The sequence below is a fragment of the Haliaeetus albicilla genome, chromosome 8 (assembly GCF_947461875.1).
Source record: "Haliaeetus albicilla chromosome 8, bHalAlb1.1, whole genome shotgun sequence".
NCBI classification, from domain to species: domain Eukaryota; kingdom Metazoa; phylum Chordata; class Aves; order Accipitriformes; family Accipitridae; genus Haliaeetus; species Haliaeetus albicilla.
The window spans coordinates 25,555,163-25,578,556 of NC_091490.1; the positions used below are offsets into that span (position 1 = coordinate 25,555,163).

The 23,394-nt window shown below is 39.2% G+C and overlaps 2 long non-coding RNA genes across 2 annotated transcripts; one reads left to right on the top strand and one right to left on the bottom strand.

Annotated features, from left to right (window-relative positions):
* The first annotated feature begins 1,314 nt into the window (after positions 1-1,314).
* On the top strand, positions 1,315-8,085 carry LOC138686432 (uncharacterized). The gene is made up of 2 exons (XR_011325812.1): positions 1,315-1,454; positions 1,804-8,085. It is a non-coding gene; the product is annotated as an uncharacterized lncRNA (long non-coding RNA).
* Positions 8,086-16,992: 8,907 nt separating this feature from the next.
* LOC138686431 (uncharacterized) lies at positions 16,993-22,545 on the bottom strand. Its single transcript, XR_011325811.1, has 4 exons — positions 22,412-22,545; positions 21,643-21,861; positions 18,020-18,091; positions 16,993-17,519 (listed from the first exon to the last, which is right to left on the bottom strand). It is a non-coding gene; the product is annotated as an uncharacterized lncRNA (long non-coding RNA).
* Between the last annotated feature and the right edge of the window lie 849 nt (positions 22,546-23,394).

Genomic DNA, 23,394 nt, shown 5'->3' on the forward strand with positions numbered 1-23,394 from the left:
TCGCTTAAACCTTTGCAGTTGGTAGCTTAATATATATTTTGTTGTACTTCTTCAAGTACAAAGGCTATATTATGCTTTTGTTGGCATCCTTTCTGGTTAGTATGCCAACTGCATAATTTTGTTCTCTGCTCTATGTCAGGATTCGAGTGCCGAGGGCTCAACAGGTGGTGCTGGGATAAAGTTCTGGCAAATCAAATAGGTAATGCGGTTATTTCTTTTGTCAAATTATAATTGAAAACAGACGAGTAAAATGAAACTCACATTCTTCTGGTGCAAAACAGGGTTTAGAATTAAATTCAAATCAGTTTCCATGACAAATACACATTACTACTGGAGCTTGGTCTGTAAATAAATATGCAACACCTTAGTTTTGATGCAGAATGATTTGTTCCCTGTAAATTTAAACCTTAAGCATCAGTGTTTAAACAATAACAGAAGGCTAGAGTCCTCCATGAATCTTCTGTCTTTCTTGTACACATTTTGCAGAAAATGTGCCAAAAGCTTCAAGAAAACTTTGAAAAGAGTTAAATCTAAAAAGTCAGAGAATTTGAGACAATCTGTGATACATAACACAAATGTTTAACATCAAGAGTTTCCTGCCATATTGTTTTCTAATCATTGCTATAACCATGCTCCCAGCAGAAAATGATAAATACACTGGAAATTCCAGTGAATGTGCTGAATGAGGTGCTGCTCATTTTATGCTTGACTTGGATAATGTTTATTAATCCTAAAATCATAAAAATGGGATAAAGCCTTCTACAACAAGAGTGCGATGAATCATATATGCATAGCTTGGTTTTCCAAAATTGCATATAAAAAGACCTATGCACTTGCAAGCCTATCCACTTTGTTAATGTAGCTGATTATTTTACACTGAGATGTTTTCATTTTCCTCTAAGGATCTATCTAAATCTAATATATATATAATCTTATCTATGGCTCCTGCAATCATTGCAGTTTGATTTAGTTTTCTCTTGCTCCTCATTCAAATACATTTCTCCTCAACTATAATTTTCTCAACTCCAAGTTCTGTTTTGTCAGATCTGAACGCATCATCCACTGAAGCAGCTTCCTGCAGTGGCTTCCAGTTCCTTAGGCTGGTCACAAACATCTTTATGTCCCTTTCAAGCTCTTATTTAACTGAAGGCTTAACCTTTGTATGGGACCAGATGGTACATCCTCTTCTCTCACTTAACTCACTCTGTAAGTGATCAGGAACTAAGCAGCATGAGAAAAAGATATCACATTCAATCCATAAACTTCATTATTTTTACTTTTTGTATACTGTAATTACTATTGTTTAGTCCTAGCAGAATACATACATTTCTCTCCCACAGCAGCAGCAGACTGAGGTTGTGATGCTGACTGCCAGGGCTGTGGGCCTAACAGAAGACGACGTGAGAAACTAGCAGACATGGTACAAGAAATTGCTGGAGGTGACAAGTCACAGGGTGAGAAGCTGACAGATTTACAGGTGCTGCTGTGAGGAATTCACGGGTGGTTGAGGAGGAGTTATGTGAGAAACAGCCAAATTTCACAGAAAGCTGGGGGTGTGCGCTGGGGATGTTTGGGGGAGTGGGATAGTGCAAGGCCAACAGTACCATGTAACTATATCAGCTTACCCACACAAGGCTGAGATCACCTTGAAATGGTATCAGAAATACCAAAATTCAAATTCAACATCTATAGGAATTGAAAATGGAGCAGACTGACTGAATTCATGGAGAGCTACTAAATCCATGAACTTTTAAGCTGTTGGCATTTGGCTAGTCATCAGTTGAATTTCTTCACGCTTTTCAGTATGAAGATACCCGGGAACAAGAAGACATTGGCTGAGAATAAGGATCCCAGTTCAACATAACCCTCTTCACAATCCCATGCTTGGATTGACTGTTCCTGGGGAAGCAGGGCACAGCTTTGTTAACCCAACAAAGTTGCACCCAGTTGCCTCAGGAGTTAATCCGGCAACTTCACTGCAAGGGACTGACTCAGACAGTACAAAGTATATTACAGCCAAAGTATTATTAAAATCTTTGCCTCTTTAGAAATCCTTTCACTGCACTACTACATTTCTAGACTGTCCTGCGACATGCCGTGAGGACTGATCCCTGCTCTCTATGATTTGGCACTAATGTTCAATGCATGAAAGTGTTCTGTTTGGTTTTTTTTTCTTTTAAATAACTATGTTGAATATTTATCTTAAACCTCAGGTAGCTGTTTAGAAAAGACACAGCTGAGAAGCAGATCATGTACCCCTTTCATTGACAAAAGATTTATGTCTTGCCTGGCAGGACTTCATACTTACAGAGCTCACAGCTGACATAGTCAAACACATGTAGCACGTAGTCCAGCGTTTATCCAGGGGAACCAAGATCGCTGCTCCCACACTTTTTTTCTGTGAAATTAAATCAGCCATGTTGAAATTGGCAAAGATTTAAAAACATGATAAAATTCCTGTTAAAAGGGTGGAGACTCATAAGCAGTTTGAATCAATGAATACCCTGCAAAACTAAGTAGGGTATGCATGAACATTTCTGCTGACCTTCTGTAGGAGCCATCTGCCTAGTTGCAAGGCACCCTCTCCCCCACGGGAATGGGTGAGGAGTTAAGCCACAACGCTGACCACCCTTCCCCCACAGCTGTCAAAACTATTGTAGTTTAGCTCTAGCATATGTATCATTAAATTCCATGTTGTGCCAAAAAGAGAAGGGAAATAGTATGAAACATGCTCTTAGGTACATACTTGCTACAGACTACACATAGCTCAGTGTCACTGACTGCTGAGAGAGAAGGTTTATCTGCATTTTAGCACAACATTTTAGTAAACATGTTAAAAAAAAAACAAAAACAAACTTTTTTTTTTTTTTAAGTAGGGCATGAGAAAGGTAGATTAGAATCATAAAAGTCTGCATTTCCCAGGAGATCCTTAATTTTCCTCAAGGATAATATGACAGTTTCCACAAGATTTGCCACAGCTCAAATGAAGGAGAAAGAATAAATGTCTTTTAGGTATAGTGCTGATACTTAGAAGGGCCCTCAAGGGAGGCCAGAAGTAGGGGCAAGGGATTGGGTATACCTTCATTTCATGAAGTGAACAGGTAAACCTCTGGATTTTGTCTCCCTGCCCCTCATCACTCTGCCAGTCCAGACAGCTGTACCCAGAGAAGTGCTACTGATGACAGCATAAACCGTGCACTGGAAAGCACAGGCAGAATTTGCCCCAGAGGAAACAAATTAACCATACATCGGCTTAAAATACCTCCTCCCATTTAATACAAATAACACTAATTTCTTTTTGAAGTATTACCATTATCCTGGGACTGAAAAAAGAATAAGTAGGAAATTAATTTTCTGGAATGCATCACACTGCTGGAAAGCCTAGAGGTTAATGCACACAACTAGATGGCCACAGACCTGGGTCCCATTTCTTCTTCAGACAATACTCTTCTGCATTGCATCAGGCAAGTCACAATGTTTCTTCTTAAATAATTTCATCCATAAAATGAGAATGAACCTACATGACTGCCACTCTAGTGAGGATCTGGAGCTAACCTGACTTGGTTGTGAAATGAGAATGCTCACATAGAAACAGGCTCCTGAAATTCAAAGTTTTATTATTCCATGCTGTTCCATTACACAAAAATGACAGATTCTTCTGTGGTACTTAGGAACAAAGTAACAAGTTTTTCTGTTGTTTTTTTTTACATTGCTACAAATTTGAGTATTTTTTCATATACATTTGAGCCTTTTCATATTCAGCATTTGATTAATTGAGAATTTGAAATGTAATATCTCTTATATTTATGTCTTAGAAACAGCCTATACTAGGTTTGATTGCGGGGGAGAGATTTTTCTGTGTAGTAGTTTGCCATCATTTTCTGTGAGGGTGCATAATGAAACACAGATATTTGGAAGCAGAGAAATATAGGAGGGCAGGGTGGTAAGTATGTGTATGCTTGTGTGAAAAGGAGTTACATCTCACTCCTGAACCTGGAACCAGATTTCCAATTGTTCTTGAGTTTACATACAAAAAAAAGGAATTATTTAGACTGAAAATAAGATCTGTGTTATTTAAAATGGGGGCGAACAAATCCTCCAGGACAGGAGTAAGATGGATATCATTTCTCCTCTCTACTAGTCCTCTTGCAGCCCAGAAATATATACTTAGAGTTATATTTTCATCTCAGTTCAATGTAGCAGGTTTTAGCAATTCAAATCCCTTTTTCATTAGTGTAAGTTAAGTCACTCAGGCTTTGCATGTGGATGTTGCCCTACTTTCGTCACTCTGTCTCTGTGTGCCTTCAGTTCAGTTTACCTGCTCTGGCCTCCCAGGTAAGTGAACCCTCACTGGGCTCTGGCTGGCATGGGCCCACAGGCTAAAGCATCACCTGCTGTGCCTCTCCAACCTGTGACAGGTTTAACGCTTTCTTTTCCCCTTCAGATGAGGACAACTGCACTCACAGGAACACAGACCTGGCAAGGACCGCTGAGTCCAGCCAGCCCTGGAAGGCAGCACCCCATGGCTGGAGCTGGGAGGGCTCCCAGCACATCTGCCCCAGCCAGTCAGGTCCAAAGATTAGCAGAGGAAGAGGCTGGGAATCAAAGTCTGAGCTTAGACCTGTCTGTGCGTGTTCCCAGACCCTGTTCTGCCATCCCACCTCTCTGCTTACAGCTTCCCATTTTCTTTCTTGTGGTTCTTGTATACCTGCACCTGGCACAGTGCCTTCTGAATACCTCTTAACTTGTCCCTCACAACTGCCCTCTCTATTTTCCTTTCTATAATTTCATCTTTATTTATTTTTACTACAGATAATATAAGGGCTGGGGACTTGATCCATGCAAAGTCCTGTCATTGCGAGACTTGACATGGCAATGTCTACCCTGAGGTGTCTGGTTTCCAGTGACAGTCACTGGGATAGGCATTGCCTCACGTCACATGCCTAAGTTTCATAACAGTTCAGGAGAAGGACTTGATACCTTACTGAAATCCATTTCAGCCTTTTTTTAATGATTTTATTATGATTAATGGATGAGACTAAACCATTTGTAGTGCTTTTATTATCGGAAACAATACTGAGAGTAATTTGACCCCTACAGTACTTTCTTTTTTTAATAATACTATACAGTGGCAAAAAAAGGCTATGAAATCCCGTGTGGAGAACTTTATCTTAGCTGAACTGGTTGAAATATAGACAATGGAAATTCTCTGGGCTGACTTTGGTATAATAGGAAGCAGCATATGACCTGCTCTTCTGAGCAATGTGCTGTCACCACAAACTACATCACCATACATGCCTAACATATAAAAAGTTTATTTGTAAGCCTCCTCCTCTGGGGTCTTTATTTATGGCTACTTTATCATCTGAATAAAGCCATGTTTTTCATTATTAGAAACATAACAGTCTTGCAAAATCTGAAGTTGTATGGGTGAATGTGAACGCTTTTATTATGAAGTCACTTTGCTGTAAGCACTCGAGAAATCAGATAATGCCATACTGTGTTACTCAGCTAGCTGGTCAAGTGTAATAATATGAAAGCACTGAGTTCAGAAGACCTCTCCTAGCATTTTGCATTTCACCAAAGGACTAATTTGCTCTGTTTCTCACAGAACTTGAAAAGTTGGAAACTCAAGCTAATATTTTTGTCTGGAGCTTCTTCAGCTGGGGACTGTGCCTTCTCTAGCACCTGTGCACAGCACCTCAGCTGGGTATGGTCTAACCCTGAGAAGGTTCTTTCACAGCTGCCACAGAAGATAGTGTTGTGTGCCACAGCAGTCCATTTACTACTGTGAGCAGCTGTATCATTTAGCTGTGGAGTGATGGTCTAACGGCTTACCTGAGGAGAGACATCTGAGGTAAGACATTGACTGAGATACCTGGATGCCAGTTCCGCTTAGTGGTCAAATAGATACATTTAGCAGACCTAAGCTGCCAACTTCCTAAGTATAAGGACAAGAATTTTGTACTGACATTGCCATTCTCAAATTCAACTCCTCACAGAAAGACAAAGTCAAAAATATCAAGCTTTGCAGCAATTTACCTTAAAATGGCAAGGTTAAGTAAATAAAGGAGCAGCTAGCACAGTCCTTGTGGAGTCTACTTAAAGGCATAATAAAGGTTCAGTGTAAATGCATATCATTAAATAGCCTCTTTGAATATCAAAAGTAGTTATCCTGTCAAAAGGGCAGAGAACATGGTTATCAGGAGTAAAAAGCCATCCTTCAGAAATTAAGACAGTCATGTCCAATGGAGAAAAACAGATAAGAGAATAGACTTGGGGAAGTTAATTAAAACCACAATAAATAGGCTAAAAACATTTTGAAGAGTTACTTGCTAAACATACAAACCTAATAAAACTATATTCAGTTACCTCAGACTCTTGAAGGCTACTGGTGAACTGGTGGTGCCAACACATGACAGAGGTCCAAAAGGAGCATTTCTGGAAGAGAAAGCCATTGCAGGAAACCTAAATGTGTTATTTGTATCAGTAACCAGTAAAGGAGGTTCCCATATGAGACCAAAAGTGTCTCCAGGACTGCATCAGATTAAAGTATCAAACAAGTACAACACTTGGAGCAGAGAGTACTCACTCAAAATTTCCAAATGAACTCAGATATGAAATTGCCAGTAATGGCTCTGTGTAATCAATTATTTGCACTGTCCTCAGTACCACAGGCAGGGAAAAGGAAGTTGAAAGTCTGTGAGAAAGGCTCTAGACGTGACCCAGAGAACTAGGAACTAGTAAACCTGACTGCTGCAGAAAACAAACTGGTAGAAGTTGTAAAAAGAACCAAATAAGTGTGGGGAAAAATATGTCCCTCAGTGAGGGGTCCACCTGACTTTTGTAGAGGACAGTCATGCCTCCCAAACCTACTAGAACTCTATGGAGGGATCAGCATGTTATGCTTTATGAGAAACCCCCAGCAGCCCAGTTAAATGTGCACCCTCTGAGACACAACTGCGTACTGTCTACCTTACTGAGTGAACTAGCTGTGTTAGAGTCATAAAAATCTATTGCAGTTATAACTAATATTACAGGGGTTTGGTTTTCTTGTTGGATGGAACAGAATTCTCTGTGCTTCTGACTTTTTTTGAAAGCTGCAAGCCAGATCTCATATGCCTCAATTAGGCTGTGAAAATGTGCTGCTGGAGCTGCCTATGGAATATAACTTAATGATAAATTGCATGCATGCTGTAGAGAGGCATAACAGAACGTTGTTGCCATTGTTCATCCTTTGGCATTTGGATTGCAGAGTCTGAGCTTGTTAATCAGCAGTTCATCCGGCTTTTACTCAGGTGCATTCAACGCCAAGAGTGAATTGCCTCTATATGTTTTTGCACTGTAAGCTTTGCCAAAGCTCTTTTGTTCAGTATGTCAGTCAGCTGGGCTCTTGCTTTAATTGCCAGTAACTCATGTCTGGAGATTATTCATTGTGGTCTGGTGCAACTAGCATTGTGTCAGTCTGAAACTGATGGAGACATTGTGACTTGTGTAGATCCAGTTAGGTCTGGGGACAGCAAGTGTGATTCTGGACCCTTCTTCAGGTGCCCTGCAGCCCTAGGCAAGGGTATTTTGAAGGTGCACTAAGACTGTAAAAATACTAATTTCTGTATTGTGTACAAAGAATGAGTACAACAGCTCACGTAGGCTGAGTGCTGCTTTGGGGAAAGATTTGATCTCACTGTTTGTTACCAAGAAAATAAGTAAAATTACTGTCAAGAAAATTATTTTGAGTAGTATCTATTACAAAGCACTAGCTACAGCAATAGTAATGCTAGTTCTAACACTAGTATTCTTCCTTTCTCTGTATGTCAGGGGGAGTGTTATATAATGGTTGCGCGTAACTTTGCAGAACCAGTTGTATATCACAGACTGATTCTTTTAAAGAAAAGTCAGCTGAAAGAGATCAGCCATTCCTGGCCACTGAAAATATATCACTTATTTGATAAAAGATATAGAAGTGATTCATACATTGCTGTCTACATCTTTGAATTCTACTTAGCAGTAGTCAGAAGAGGTGTTAGGTGCATCCTCTCCAGTGAACTAAGTCAGTAATTGTCACATGTTTAGAGATGAGCCATTGACTCTCTTGGTCTACTCCCTTTCTCAGACAGAAAATAGAAAAAGCTTGAAAGCAAGCTTAGTGAAGACAAGATTCCCAGAATTTAAGGAAAAAATTCAAATCACAGAATCATAGAATGGTTTGGGTTGGAAGGGACATTTAAAGGTCATCTAGTCCAACCCTCTGCAATGAGCAGGGACATCAACTAGATCAGGTTGCTCAGAGCCCCATCCAACCTGACCTTGAATGGATCCAGATCTCCAGGTATGTATTTGAAATATTGTTCACCCTTCCTATGTCCGCTGAGCTCAATGAAAAGACCACTGAGTAGAGATCCTCAGTAAAAATATATCCAGGCTGAGGTTCATCTCCTCCTAAAGGATTTTGATGTCCTGTCCCAATAAAAGTTTAAAGCAAGATTAGGTTCTTTTCATTAGCTGTTGAAAGTTTGGATGAAAACATGGGTTTTTGCAGTACTTACTTACTTTTTCCTTTTCTTCTTTTTTCTTTGCTTCTTTCTTTTTTTTTTTTTTTCCACAAAGGTACTTTTGAAATAGTCTTCTGTTGGCATACACGCTGTTCCAACTTTCATCCTTGATAAAAACTACATTAAGGGGCAAACCTTACAAAGTAACTCATGAGTAAATGGAATTTAATGGGGTCAATTATCCCCACATGCTTGTGCACAGGTTTCATTAATATTAATAGGTTGTAGACATGTGTATTGAGCTGAAGAATAGGCTATCGCTGGCGTCTACACTCTGTTTTGTGTGAATGCTGATTTAGAATTATTCAAGAGAACATGTTAAATTTCAGATGTCTAGCATGCTAGTGGCAGAAAAAAACACATTTGTCCATTACACCTGCAAGATACAGAAAGGTTAAAAAATAGATTAAACATGACTGAAACAGTGCAGATTCCGTTTGTGCTTTTTCCATAATTTGGAATCACATTACATGCATGTCTCCCCATAAATATTTAATGAAATGGAAATGAATATGTAGCAGGCTGGGTTCTTCCCTCTAAGGGTTAAGTTCCGTTTCTGCAAATTGGTTTGTGCCCTATTTCTGTTCCTGCATCTCTGTGCATCTAGACATTTTCTTGGCATCTCTAATTCTTCTGAGGTTTCAGGAGATCTTTGGAGATTTGCTAGTAATTGACCTGTTTGGATTGCACATGACTGGCATTTGCTAAAAGATAATACAGTCCTGCATTTTGTTGTTAAGTGCTGGTCATGTTATTAACTTGTGGCCAAACCAGAATAAAGGCTCAGGAGACATCCTTTTCCCTTAGACAACTTCATTTGGTTTTTACCGTAATCTCCATTATAAATGAAGCACTTTGGTCTCAGCTGAAGAAAGTCACATATTCTTTAACCTGTCAGCTGTGTTTGTCCAGTAATGAATACGCCCACTTTGCTTCATTTAAGATGTTACTGTACACTAAGGGTAAACAATCAACATCACATCAAAGTCAGATGATTTAACCTTCTGCCACTTCTAACCACTAAAGAGTTCCTGCCACTGCTAACTGGGTATTGGAACATATGTAAACGTTTTCTGAGAAAACAGGATTGTCAAATGAAGGAAACCTGATGTTTTCTCCTTAGAAAACAGGAATAATTAATAAGCTTAGGTCTGCCCTATCCCAAAGGAGTCTGAATGAGCCCTATTTGTTTTAGGTTTATCATGTAACAGAAACAAATCTTGCCCCCAGCTACAATAGCATAATTCTAGAGGAACCTTCAGGTTTAGTTCTGCTGTAATTTAAACTGGTACTATCTCAGTATAGCACATCTGATTGCAGCAAAGTTCCTCATGTTTAGCACCATCATTAATAGCCAAGAAAATTAAAAATGAAATTAGAGCCTAGAAACAATGAATTAACACTAGCCAGATAAGCACATGCAATCTACTTTGTGTAAGACAAGAATTAAATACTGCTGATCTTTGCAAGTAGCAATGACAACTCAAATGCAATGCCTTGGGGCCTGCAATAACCTGGAGGCTAATTAACTGCAGAGAGGGCTTTTTATATTACACTTTGTATTAAATAAATTCAGCACAAATCTGTAGAGACCAATAAACATTTTTAGGCAATCTAGCTAAATTTTACCCGAAAAGTGATCAAACTACATAGGATTCTTGCTTATGAGATGTCTCATTAATATACTGTCCTCCAATAATGCAGGTGCTTAAGATGAAAATAAGAGCAAATAAGAGATGGAGACAGAGGAAGTCTTCTGTCAGTAGAATTTTCATTATTTTGTATCTTTCTTCGGACACAGTACTAATAGAAATATGTTTTACCTCAGGATTTTGTAATAATGCCCTAAAATACATCATCATGTTAAAACCAGAAGCTGATGTGATCAAGTAAGAAAGAAAAAAAAACAAAACAAAACAAAACAAACAAGCAAACAAAAAAGCAGGCACAGCACTCTATATCTTAATTTCAAGGCTTACCCAAGTATCCCATTACCTCATAATCTCTCTGTGAAACCTGAAGATGCATACTAGCAGTATGCAAGCAAAATGCCATAAGGCCAAGGGCTGAGCCCAGTAGGGATATCAGCAAGGAATCTCTAGGAGGCGAATAAACCTCTGCTTTGTTCATAAAAGGTCTGATCACAGTCAACAACAGGGGTGTATGCAGATCAGTATCCAACAAATACAGCAGTCACCCAAAAAAGTCTATGCCTTGGCTGATAAGGATGATGAAATGGCATATAGTAAAGTCTGTAATCCTTCTACCACAATACCACAGAAAAGAGAACACACTTCAACAGGTTTCTTTTTAATCAAATAACATGCTGGGGACAAGCAATATGCTAGGTATTAAGCATATCTTTTTAATGCAAAATAGTTCTGTGTAGTATACATCTTAAAATATTATAATTCTGGTGTGATGGTTCAGCTGACAGGGCATTCAGCCTTCCAGGACAAGTCTAATGGGTTCTTTCTTGCTGTTCGCTGGAGATGGGAAATTGTTTTCTAACTGTTACAGTACTGCAGGGCATCTGATTCTTTCTCTTCTTCAGCAGGAAATCTGAAGTCTCTGCTGTAACTGAACTGGATACAAAAGCATTTTTCTTCACTTGCAAGATGATGTCCCTTTTCTTCATGTATACAAAACTCAGTAACATTTAAGTAAGTTTGGGTTTGTATCTGTTACACAAAACAAAGTCCTTTCTTTAAGAAATCGTTAAAAGATCCTTTACTTGGACTCCTGCTGATCATTGTTAGAATAACCAATTTGTTTTTCTTGGACAGCACGTTCCCTGTGGCCTTGTGACAACATAGCAACCAGAAAATGGAACTGCTTATCTCAGAGGTGGAGGATGAGAAAGGGCATATGCAAGTGCAAACCTTGCAACTCCACAGTAGAAGCTTTTCTGTGTACTAGTGGAGAATAGAGGAGAGTATCTCTAATGATGTCTCCCTGTTCTTGGAGAGCTAAAAAATTTGGAAAGTAAGGGATAATGGCATCAACTAAGCCACTGAAAAATGCACACCTAGAAAGAGGAAATAATCTCTGTTCTGGTAACAAAGAAATATTCCACTTCTCTTTATAGATGTCTTTGTCTTGTTCTCATTCTCTCCTTCACACACCCAAGAAGACTAGAAGTAGAAACAAGGCAGAAACCATATCTAATTCTAATACTTAGCTGAAAAATAAGACATCACTCATTCTTCATTTCCAAACCAGCAGATATATGAATCAGAAGCAGTGAGCTAAGTTTGAAGTTATTATAGTGAGCTATGCCTTCTTTCTGAACACTTCCAATGCAGTTATAATACATTGAACATAACAAGGAGGGGAAGCAAGTGGAATCTGGCTTGAATCTTGTTAGACCCTTCAGGTTGAAGAAGCAGTTTCCCAGCACTTCTCTCCATTAAAAAAGTAAAACACCTTAAAAGAAAATCTATCTCCTTCCAAAAGAGATGCCTATGTCAACAATATCTGGTGTAGTCAGCAATGCCTTGAGAGACCTGAAATATCAATAGGAGCTCCTCGAGCATACCTGTATAATCTTTGCAAAACAGAGCAGGATGAGGCAAAAAGAAGCACCACCTATCTTGCTTTACCCCAGACTTCTCAGCTATCCTTATGCCAAATTCAAAAGAAAAGGAGTAGACACTGGTGTATTTCACAAAATTATAATAAATAAAATAAGCCTGTCCCTCCTATAGAATCTTTCACAGAGGCATTGTCACCTTCTTTTCGAAAAATGAGACTTAGCCACCAGTACGAGTCAATTCTCATTTAGAATCTTCAACAAGTAATAACTGCTGAAATTTATGCAGGGAGTAGATGAGTGAAACCTTATCTCTCCTCAAGTTATGACCCCACTAATAAACAACTTGACAATCTGCATCAGGATAGCTTTATCCACAAATTAACACACAAGCTGTTTACCAGCAGATAGCCTCAGCTGTTCCCAAATGGAGGCAAGCTAGTTTCACCCTTCATTCTCATAGGATTTCTTAGATATTATGGCTAAGGCAAAGTTGCCATGTTCTGATTTCCATACAGTCAGAATGGAGTAGCAAAGTAGCAGAAAAGTAGCAAAGATCTATCCATGGGCAGAGGTTTGGCCCTAATATGCAGCTGCCTCTTTTAACTTTTTCTTTTTTTTTTTTAAATAGGTGCTTAGAAGTTTCTCAGTCTGAGTGTTAAGATAAATCCACCGTTCCCTGGAATTCCTGTGTTATGCACTGTTTGCACTGTTTGCCTTGACAGTGTGGTCATCATGAAGTCTCCCCACTGACATCATCCTACGTCACCACTGGCAAGGTTTTGGCTGAGTCCACTGGACAAAAAACAACAGATAAAACCATGATTCCAAAGTATTTTTTGAAAAGAAGAGCTGAATCTCATGAATAAATGAATAGTTTTCCAAAAAAAAGAGGAGAGAGTTTCTTCTGTAGTCAAGAACTTTCATTAATGAGATCCAGACAGATTTAAATCTTTAAAAAGCACAAGATTTAGGGGAGTTGCCATTTAAATCATCAGCTACTGTATAAATTACATTTGTAAGACCCCTTGGCTCCAACCAAAGGGTATTTAAGAGTCTGTCTGACTATCTGAGTTATGAAAGGACCAGGTAAGAGGAAGTGGAAAAAAAGGACAAGCTATAGAATAACCATTAGTAAGACAACTAATATTACTACAAACCTGAGTTCCCATTTCTTTGGCTTCTTTCATGGAGATTTAAAGATAATTGTAGCAAAGGTTAGGAAGAAAAGCTAAAAGAGAGGCAAATCCTGCAAAGGGAGGTCATATTTAGAAATGCTTAATATTCGTTCAGGTTTATTGTAAATTATTTACGAGGTGCTTTTCAATATTAAAGTTCTTCATGAGTTCATTGGAGAGATGGTCAAGATTAGTAATGAACTAATTGTCAGAGAAAAAATTTATTGCCAGCACTCTCCAAAAATCTAGCAGTTTGGCTTCTGTGGGTAAAAATGAGGTAATGTAGCAAAGTCCTGACTATGAGGAAATACATACATTTTTTTAGACTACAGACAAATAAGATTAATGTTATATCCCATGCTGTGCTTAAAGGGATATCTTGCCTAGTTAAAAAATATATTTAAAACCCACCTCATTTCCTTGTTTTTTCCTATGTTTTACATTTTTTTTACAAAAAAAAATCCCTGTCACATAGCTTGCATTTTCCTCAGTTTCAGTAATGAAAATAAATTAGTTTTGTTTAAAGCAAATTTCTCATTCAAATTTCCATTCAGCAGTGGATTATATTAACACTGAACTCAGAGCTGGAAGTGAGGATACTGAGGACAAATCAAATGGATTTTTTTCTTCTAATTGATGGAAATATTTCTACTGCTTTTCTGTTTTTCAAAAGCTTGGTAAATTTTGTCCTTGAATTGATCTGACAAATTGGTTTAAACTGAACTTGTAGGAAAATGGAAGATCTTTCAGGATAGTTTGATACATTTTCTCACCATTTTGCTGGTTTGGACAAATATACATTGATCTTTTAATCATCATCCAAGGCAGCTAATAACAAATTCATAAGCAAGACAGATGGGTCTGTGTAAAGTAAGAACCTTCCCTCACTGGTTGCTGTGCCTTCCCCTCAGCTTTTGAAGAACTTGTACAACACATTTCAGCCCAAAATCCAATCCCAAAGCAAATACCAAAGGTTTAATTCATCACTCAGGTTTGGGTTGTATGTGTGTTCTTTTTAAGCTAGTTGTTCTTCATCTGGTCACAAACACCAGTGCCTTTTTCATGCTTTGAACATCAGGAATTCAGCAGAAATTAAAACTGTATATCCAATCGGAATTTTTTATATTTTTCATCCATTATTTCAGACTCAAAAGGCTTAAATAGCCTTATGAAAGCTTGAGGGCCCCAACTTTCTTCTGTGATTCACTCAGTTTGGACATCAGAGAGCACCAAGTCAAGAGATTCAAACAGAAAACACTACTGGATAATCTGTTATAAATAAGACTTCCCAGTGACATATTGGAGGATGATATATTGTAGACTGGGGCAAGCAGGAGGGAATTCAGCACAAGGCAAAACTGACTCACTAAAAATGCATTCTGTGGAGGTGCATACTTAAGTAAAGAGAACCTCCAAAACTTTCTATGTTAGTTTGAAATTATCTGTAAATGCCAAGAAACTCCAGGTAATCTACAGTTACTAATTTTCACCCTATTTATTGCTGTTTAAAAAAAAAGAAGGAAAGAAGAAGGGGCCGTACAGTCTTCTCTGGTGGCCTATAGCACTGTAAGAAACATTTTTATATAGATATAAGATGTCTTTCATTAATAATTGTTGCAGTTTTAACACAGCAAGTTACTTTTCAAAAGAAAAGATTATGTTGGTAAAGTCCTGCTAGAGCTTTTGTGTTTCATCTTTAGTGTGAAACAGTCATGCTGTGACACAACCCAAGTTGCACCCAGGTTAAGACTTGCTTACAAACGCATTTCTCTTCTGCTTTTTTCATGTGTGTTTTCAGAGCAGTTCTGTCTAATGTCACCAGTTTTTGTAATCAGGACTGCCTTTTTTGGTTATTTAGAGGAGAATTTTATCCCTAAAGCCCCGCACTGATGTTCTCTGTAATGCCACATATGTCATGCCATTAACTCGGCTTCCAGGACATTGACTACTGACGCAACAAGCAGGCAATTACTACGCTCCCTCAGAGTGACCAGGAGAATAAGAAAGGTCTGCTTGAATATATCACCTTACAGCAAATTCAGAGAATCTGGATCTCTCTCATGTTCACGAGATCTAACTACTTCCCCATAACTGTAGCATTTGGAGAAAATTAAACTAAATACATCTTGCCAATGGCAAATACTCAAAGAACAACTTTTATTTTAATTACTGTAGACATAGAAAAAGGAGTTCTTTAAGGAAGTCTGTCAACTAAGAGCTATACATAACTCTTGAGGAATTCCTTAGTGATTTTCCTGGTTAAAGAGATTTCCCTAAAAATACATTTGTTTGCTGCACAGGGTGGAATTATTATAAAATCAAATACTTATTTTTCAAAAGTCTGATCTGACTTCTAATGCTAACACAGCAGATAGTAAATACATATCCGTTGCACAATTTAGGTTTGTCGTATTGATCTTAAAAAAATGACTAGGCATTACAGAGCCAATGTTTGTATCTATTGAGAACACAGCCATAATGAAGTGTTAACTGTTGGAAGTAAAGCTTTCTCTCATTGATTTCAGTAAGCATTTTTCCAGATCCAAATCCTTTCTATTAAGTTCAGTGCTCTTTCAGTCAGCGCTGTGATACCCATTGAAGCCAAAGAACAGCAAAGCTTGTCTGATCTTTTTTGAGACTCCAGTTTCAGTTAAATAACCCAGCGGACCATTCTCTGAATTAACATTGCAGACTATGTACCAGCAGAGAGGGCACTACTAAGCTGCAAGCTATCCGAGAGGTACTCCAGAACAAGGAAAGCAACAGAGCATGCAAGCTGCATGCAGTCTTAATTTTGTGCTATTATGAAGGAAAGCATCTTTTTAACCCTTCATTTCTTTCCAGACTTGGCTGAATTTATTTCTTTCTTAGCTTTACATTCCCCTTATTTATTTCTGAATTTCTATATTAAAGTGAAAAAGATTTAGATTTTTTTAGTGCTTGATTTTTGTAAAGAGTTGCCCGCTATGTATTTATAGTGGTGGCATTACTTTTATTTAATGACACAACGCCATCTGCACTGCTGTGAGGATAAGCAAAGGACCTGTGAATAGACACTCATAGGGATGAATTCAGAGGTGATGGGTAACAAACTGAGGAAAAGAAGCCACACAGAGCCTGTGTTAAGGTAAATCATAAAAAGAAGGAACAGAAGAGGCAAAGCAGTTAAGTGAATGGTATGTAACACCTAATCTAAAGCATATTTATCTCTCCTTCAGCACACACAAAACTTTTACTAGTTTCTTTTTATGATTACTGAATACCCTCATTATCTGAAGTTAGAACTTACTGTGCTGGGCATTAAACCCTAGCTAAAACCTTAAAATAGGGTTCATAATTAAAATATTTATTAATCTTTAACCTACACCGACTCTTACACTCCCACTAAATTCATCCCATTGTCCCCCAAGAAGAATATCATGGATATATGACAGCTGCAGAAATATATTTGAGACACTTATGCTAGAATAACACTGTTTGACTATCTTCTATTACTTACAACTTTGGCTCTATTTTAAATCCATGTGTATGTTTGCTCAGCAGCTCAGCTTCTGAAACACACACACACACAAAAATTTACTAACTTCTACGGCTGTGAAAAGATTCTGGAATATGGAAAATCTCAATAGCTACTTCATTCAATCAATTTCCTAATGAAAACAACTCAGGACTAAAGAAATCCAGGGAAAGAGACAAGATTAACCTAGAAAAGGCAAACAGGCAAGTCAAGTGAATAAATCTGAGCTTCATTATCGCTTCCCACTTAAACAGAGGAGTCCTACAATGACCGGGCCATGGTGTCATAGCTCTCACATGCATGGCAGGAGTGGTCACAGTTCCCCTACATGTACATCAGCTCATGTCACACTAATCAGGGTCACACTGCAATTGTTCAGAGCAGGAGGAATATGCAGTCCATGGCACAGAACCGCATTTTCTCTCTGGTTTCATGCAGTTAACGCACGGAGCGCAGGAGTTGGAGAGATGGCATGGCACTGTAATGGAAGTAAATGACTTTGCAGACCCAATGGAGGGAGGTGGGAGCAAAAAAGCATCCTCATCCCCAGCCACAGTAGCTGTGTAAATCTGTCCTTGCCAGGCAAGCTCTGGGAGGTACTCTGCATCCACTGCCTCCCCAGGAGTCAGTGAGAGTTCAGGTGCTTACTATGTCATCAGGCTTGACCTTCAGACGCGACACCACCAGGACGTTTGTTTTCCCACAGCAGTGATTGCTTCAGTCAATTATTATTGCCCATCCTAGAGTGCAAATACATAAGGACTTGATTTACAGTGCAAAATATACATCCTGAATTTACTTCCTCTTTTGTTTTTGGACTGTCGTAGCATCTCCAACTTAAAGAGATGACAGCAAATTACTTCATAGGTAAATATATCTATGTACAGGGAAAGATAAATATCAGTCATTCAGGTCCTCCCAAGATGAAGGTTCAGTTTAGCTTTGGATGGGTTGTGTCGGACATGACAATATATTTAAAGTTTTTCACTTTTTCTTTTAAAAGTGGTATTTTTTCTGCCTCTCCCTGAAGAAAAAAATCATTAGCAAATTTGTTGATTTGGCAATCTAACCATTAAATCCAGTTTAACGCAGATTTAAGATTATACATTGAGTTCTTTAAGCAATGTTTAGGTATTACTAATATACTGAAAGACAGATGAGACAGCCTCGTGGTAATACAGCTTTTAACCTTTCCTCTCCTCTACCATGACGGGGGAGAATTACAGTAAATGATGGTTACCTTGTCTGCAGTATGGACAATTGATTTGACCTCACAACATCTGATGCTCTAATGGACTTTGTGGCTGAATCCCTGGAGATATAAAATATGTTCAAGTGAATTGGGGCAGGTTAAAGAACAGACCCGATTTTCATGGCTGGCTCAAGCTATAATAGATCTGCTGGTTGTTCTGAGAAGAAGATTAAAAATGATCAATATCCAAATCATTAAAAAAAAAAGTGGTGGCTTTTGTAAATCTACCTTAGCTATTTTTTTTCCTGCTGAATCCTGGGGGGGGAGGAGGCTATGTTGATGACGTGTTTCTGTAACAAATATTTGCTTCTGTTTACTCTCTTGTAACATGTTCCCTTTTATATTAAGAATCAGACACTCGGATGGCGTGAATCAGCATTGCTTTCCTGAAGTCATGCTTGTTTACACCATGAGGAATCTGGCCTTAGGTTTTTTTAATATAGATAAAATGACAATACTATAATATTTCCTGGAGCAGAAAATAAAATCAAGGACAGATTTCAGAGAATGATGGCAACTATGATAACTGAATGTCCTTACAGCTCTGCTAGCCATAGTGCCTAAGATAAAAACAAAGGTCTACTTTTGTGAGGGAAAACCAAAAAGATTTTCCTTGGCTGCTCTGAGCCCTTCATTTGGCCAAGTGTAATTCAACATCTTGTTTATCCTTGCCTACCCTCTCATGAATATGTCTGTGCACTTTTCCCACCAGCCTTGCGTACATGAGCTTGTAACATCCCACAACTGAGAGACCTTCCTCTCTACACACAGCAGTAATGGGCCAGGCAACTTCAAGGGGATTATATACATACATTTACTTAATTTCCTGTAAAACCCAAGCCTTAAGAAGACAGCTGTACAGCTGTTCCATAAGTGGCACACATATATTAGATGACTTGAAATCTAGGGGAGCCCAAATCTTTAACTTGCAAAGTCTGACATTGTTTGGATCTGACATTTCTGTTTGTTTAATGACAGAAATAAGAGCTAATCTCAAAGTCTGTATTTGAAGATGCATGCCCATTTTACTAGTTTTGAGACGTGTCAGGATATAGGAATTGGACTGACCTAGCTCAACTCAATGAGTATGAAGAACCTTCTATTATGAAGAAATAGGTTCTCAAGAGTCAGGCCATTTCTAGATAAAATTGCATCTACTTAAATGGCGTGTAAACAAATTAATGGAAATGTCCAACACATTGAAAAAGTTTAACGTTATTTTACCCAGTTGTTTGCTGAACAATATTTACCTTTTGTCTTTCACACACTGTTTGTTTAAAAATAGGGATGTGTAACAACTGCCTCTGAAAGGAATGTTTATTTATGCTAATGTCCTGTCCCTATATGTAGAAAAGTAAAGGCATTTACAAGCTCTTTGCTCAAGTCTCTGGGATTGCCTATGCCCTGTGGCGAGGGCTGAGCTGAATGCCTAGCATCCATGGGTAGAAGAGGGAACAACTGCTGAGTCTCCAATCCAGCTATTCTTGTATCTGGAAACATTGTCAGGTGCTGCAAGCATCAAGCCATCTGAAAGGCCAAAGTTGAGCACTACATTATTGGAGTAGATGACACCTTATTCTTATTCTTCAACAATTCTAACAACTTCGAGTCCCTCGCTGTCCCTTTATGAACACAGATGTCATTTTGATGGGGGGACAGCCAAAATGACAAGAAGGTGACCTATCAGTGAACTCAGGAGCAGGTGAGGCCTGTCAGCTTCTAATTTGAAACTGGTGTCAGTCCTGAGGAATGGCTAGTATAATCACATTTGTAACTGATATCCTATAAACTCTGCAAACATTCACAGTGCGCCTGTTATGAGTAATATGAAATTAACAATTCGTGTTTATGACATGAGACACTGACTGAATCAAGTAGGTTTCAGTAACTGGATCAGCTCCGTCTGTCTTCTAGAGCAGAACATCAAACTGCCTGTCGAAGCCAAATGACTGTGTGCTTATGTTACAATAGGCATTATATTTATTTTGAAGACAAACTTTTGTAACTAGGGGTAAAGTGAGGACCTAAGCACTGACTTCTATTTGAAATTATTCCTTTTAAAATTTCTCTCACTTGAGGCCAGCCCTTAAGACAGTCGTGATTTTTAAGTTGGCGTTTGGGACCTAACAAATCACATACATACATACTGTATCTCAAATTTTCTAAATAACTGAAGGGAAGGCTCTGTGTAAATCTTCTCTCTCAGACACATAAATTACCAGCTGCATGAATCCTGCCATTAAGACATGCAGACAAGTGCAAGGGGTGGGGACAGGGCAGGATGCCCAAAAGAGGTGGAGTCACAGAGAAAACAAGACATTTGCTCACTGAGTAATTTATCCTCAATCTGCTTTCACTGTAGCTGAGCAAGAACCAACACCATGAGTTAGCCTGTCAGGCTCCCTCACTTCTCTAGCATCAGGGCACTTTTTTCTGCAAACTAGGCCTTTTCTTCCTGTTTCTGTATTGCTTTACCTGTACTTTTTAATTAGGAAAAGTCAAAATTGCAGTATATGTGAAGCTAAGATTTGAATTAAAATCAGGTTCAAGTACAAACTTTGGCTAAACTGCATTTCTGATCTGAAGACAGCAGAAATCTCACAATCTTTTCCACAATTATTTCAGCCCAAATTGGCAGAAATCCTGACCGTTCCCTTCCTGATGAAAGTGCTGCCAAGCTTGGCGCATATATTAGATGTAAGTTCCTTTCCACAGACTTGCAAAGTTAAAGAAGGACCAGAAAATTGATCCACTGCACTTGGAATTTAGTTAGTGGCGCTAGATAAACTCAGGTTCAAAAACCAATTAGCTAGTGGAGCTTGCTGGGCAGTTTAGTACATTTTCAAACATATAATCCACTTGAGCTACTAGCCCGTTGTAGTACTGCTCTGTGATAGGAAAATAGCACTGATTCCCATTCTCCAAGAGCAAACTATGTCCCACAGAGCTTCAGTAATGTGATCAAGGCCAGGTACAGTATTACAGGTGCGAGCCAAGGACAGACATCCTTTGCACTCTGGCCCAGGACTGACATACCACACTTACACTGCTTAGCTCAGGTTTCTAGCCATGAACCCCACCTAATAAACAGAAGAGAGGTACAACTGTAAACAGGCATTTTGGGAGAATGTCAGCCCTGATCCCACCAGCAAAAGCAGCTTGCAAAATTCACATTAACTTTGGGTGCATCAGAAAAACATAGGAGCACTTTGTGTTGCTGCTACCTGAATCACAGGAGTTCATCCTCAGCAGCTTTAAAACTCACTAGAAATACCCCATCAAACCTCTGAAAATCAGATGTCCAGCTCTAATCCTAGCAATCCTTCTCTACCACCCAGAAACTCATCTCTGAGCATCAGCCTTGAATCGTGAGACAGGGGCTACAAACTGTGCACACTGCCATTGATGTAGTCACCTCTAGACATGTAACACAACTGCTCACTTTAAATCTGATGGTGCAGCACAATTGTTTGGTTTTTGGATAGGGCACATAAAACCTTGATAAAAATGATATCCATTCAGAGCTTTTCTAGAACCCAGTGAAATATGTTTTAGTTTTCCTCCTACTTACACGGTTATAATTCAACATATGGTTTAAATAGAGAGCTTACCTCTGTGGAACAAAGCCCAGCACAACAGCACACGGTCCCGCTGCTTCAAGTCAACACAGAAGTGTGGCTGTGGGGCAATGTGCACAGTCTCCCTAAGGCCACAGCAAGTTAAGCAGGGCATAACACTATAGTCAAAAGAGGGCTTGAGCTGGGTTGCTGGAGGCAGGACTGGCTGACCTGTAGGACTCTTCTGAAGCTCTATTCCTGTACAGTGGTTTTCTGTCAACAGATAAATCAGTTACATTTTTGATTATTGGCCGTAAATGTGTGTTATCTTTTGATTTCCTAGTAAATCAAGTTTATGTGTGTATACATCCTCCACAGTGTTCATTAGAGTAATACTAAGCTCTGGCACAAGCCTAAAACAGTGTAACTTAAAATTATTGCTAAAAAATGATATTAGCTTCCTTACCCTGTGGTGTTTGTTGAGCTATCCGCAGACTCATGCAGTTGAACTACCGCAAGTAGGAGCCCAGGAGGTGCACCTGCCCCTCGTGCTCCTGAGGTTAAAGGAAAACTGCCACCATTTAGCTCAGCCCATCACCTAAAAAGCTGACATTGAACATGTCGCACTGACCGTTAGGAACTGCTGATGACGGGTAGCCAGCAATACCGAGCTGCTCCTCTCAGCACTACTCCCTCCTGTATAAGAGCTGCTGTCGAGGGTCACTGCAGCACAGAGCAGAGCCCACCACTGCTGTCTGCCCTAAGCCAAAGCTACATGCCACAGGGCTGGTGTGGCATGTTAAGTCACTCTCCACAGGCTCACCTGGTGCCTCCAGCAGGTTAGGGTGAGGATGCCTTTTTTTTTTTTTTTTTAAAAAAACAGGCAGAATTTCTGTAGAATAACTTCTGAAAATTTTTCACAGTGACCAGAAAACCAGGCAGGAAAAAAAGCACTAGGATCCCTTCTGCAATGTAGAAAGTAGAAGAATGAGACAAAAATCTTTGTTGAGCTGTTCAGAGCAGACCCTGATCTTGAGACTATTCCCCATACACAGAAAGGAGTAACAGAGCACATCTGTTTTCATGACGTAGCTGATGGTGTTTTGAGCACTCAGGTCCTGCACTTCCCCTTGACCTTGCATCACCACTTTCTGTTAATACAATTACTTTGGGGGCATTCTCAGTTCCCACCATCTTTAGTTTTGAGGTTAAGCAAAATCAGTCCTTTCAGGGCAATCGTGGAATGCACAGTGGAGCATTTAAAAGCAGGAGGGAAAAATGAGACTATAAATGGATGTCCTCATTTTTAATTCTATTTGTCTCCATTACATTGGGGTAGGTGGAAACAAAGAAGTCTGCATCACAAAAAAAGAGTTGAGGCATTTGAATTTGCCTCCATGTCATGCTGAACAGAGAACAACATCACCCTTAGGTTCATTGCATGGGAGATACCTGTGCACAAGTCTTTCCCCTGAGAAGCTTGAATCGAGGGTTTAAGCATGACTGGTCCCTATCTCACCCAGCTGCTATAACTGCTGGTTTACAGGTGTTTTCTCCCTGACTTACTGAATTTTTAATTAGCTCTACAAAATAGATTGGCACTAGCAGGATATACTAAGACCATGCACCAATGATTGGGAAACTAGTCTGCAAAGCAGGTTCAAATCCTTGCCCTGCTTGATTCCCTCTCAGGCTCGGTGGCTATTATTTCGCAACTCACTGCGCTTTGCTGACTACAGGGCTCCCACACACAAGGGCCCTAATCACTGAAGAATTTTTTTTTTCCTATATACAGAAAGTCCACCC